This window comes from Sinocyclocheilus anshuiensis, unplaced genomic scaffold (genome assembly GCF_001515605.1).
Source record: "Sinocyclocheilus anshuiensis isolate Anshui unplaced genomic scaffold, SAMN03320099.WGS_v1.1 C32544050, whole genome shotgun sequence".
In the NCBI taxonomy this organism is placed as follows: domain Eukaryota; kingdom Metazoa; phylum Chordata; class Actinopteri; order Cypriniformes; family Cyprinidae; genus Sinocyclocheilus; species Sinocyclocheilus anshuiensis.
The window spans coordinates 1-1,099 of record NW_015617724.1 but is presented as its reverse complement, the minus strand read 5'-3'; the positions used below and the strand labels follow the sequence as shown (position 1 = coordinate 1,099).

Sequence of the window (1,099 nt, the reverse complement as noted above, 5' to 3'; positions counted from 1 at the left end):
GTCTTGCCAGCATCCTCGCCGAGTGCAGACAGGGGGAGCACGTGCAGTTTCACACGGACACGTCACAGTTAGTTTCACTTTAGGCGCCGTGTGCAAAAAGGGACAAACGACAAACAATTACACGGGAGAGAATAAAGCTTTCAAAAATTCAAAATTTGCCTGTACGCGAACATCTTCCAAAGACGCCCTCGATGGGCCTTATCTGCTTAAATGATCATTTATTTATGCTTAAATACGTGTTTATTTTCATATTTAGTAGGGTAGTATCACTTTGCCTTCTTACAACAATCTAAAACCATTAAAGAAACTCAAAAACTGAGCAAGTATGACAAAGTATGGTCTTTTATAGTTCTCTTTGACTCTAACAAAATAGTGTCTTATTAAAAAAAAGTTGTTAATAAAAAGAATATCTTTCACTTCCCAAAAAAGGAAATAACATACAAAAGCATCGAAGTCTCTAATCACATAAACACTCCGCAATCAATATTCAGCCCGCGGAGCGGAAATGGTAGTTATATAATCGTATAAATACCACATTGATGTGAATCAGGGTGGGCTTGGTGATTCCTGATTGTTTGATACTTTGCACCCAGTTTCATTAATGAGTCACCGTGTGCAGACTGGAGCGGGCGGGCTTTTGCGCTCGGGCTGTGTGCAGTCAGAGCTGTATAAAACCAGCGCACGATCAGTCCTCTGGTACCTTCCACATCAACGCATTCACAAACCGAGTGAAGCGAGACTTTCGGACTCTTTAAGGATACTCTTGAGGGAAAATGGATCCTTGCGATTGCGCCAAGAGTAAGCTTTTTAGATGCTGACTTTTCAATTATGCTGAACTTACTGTTTGTACTTTGAAATCTAGTTTCTTATAGACTTGCAATCAGTGTCAACGACATTTTAATTTTTGCTGTGGGGTTTATTTTATTTTTCTCTTTCTCCTGCGTGTAGCTGGAACTTGCAACTGTGGTGCCACCTGCAAGTGCACTAATTGCCAGTGTACCACCTGCAAGAAGAGTACGTGAACTACTACAACCCAGTATTGATGATAACCGATTATTTATCCACTAAAAAAAAAAAAAATCAGGTGGCTAAATCTATT

General features: G+C 40.0%; 1 long non-coding RNA gene across 1 annotated transcript; it reads left to right on the top strand.

Annotated features, from left to right (window-relative positions):
• Positions 1-692: 692 nt before the first annotated feature.
• On the top strand, positions 693-999 carry LOC107682739 (uncharacterized). Its single transcript, XR_001633574.1, has 2 exons — positions 693-798; positions 949-999. It is a non-coding gene; the product is annotated as an uncharacterized LOC107682739 (long non-coding RNA).
• Positions 1,000-1,099: the final 100 nt, after the last annotated feature.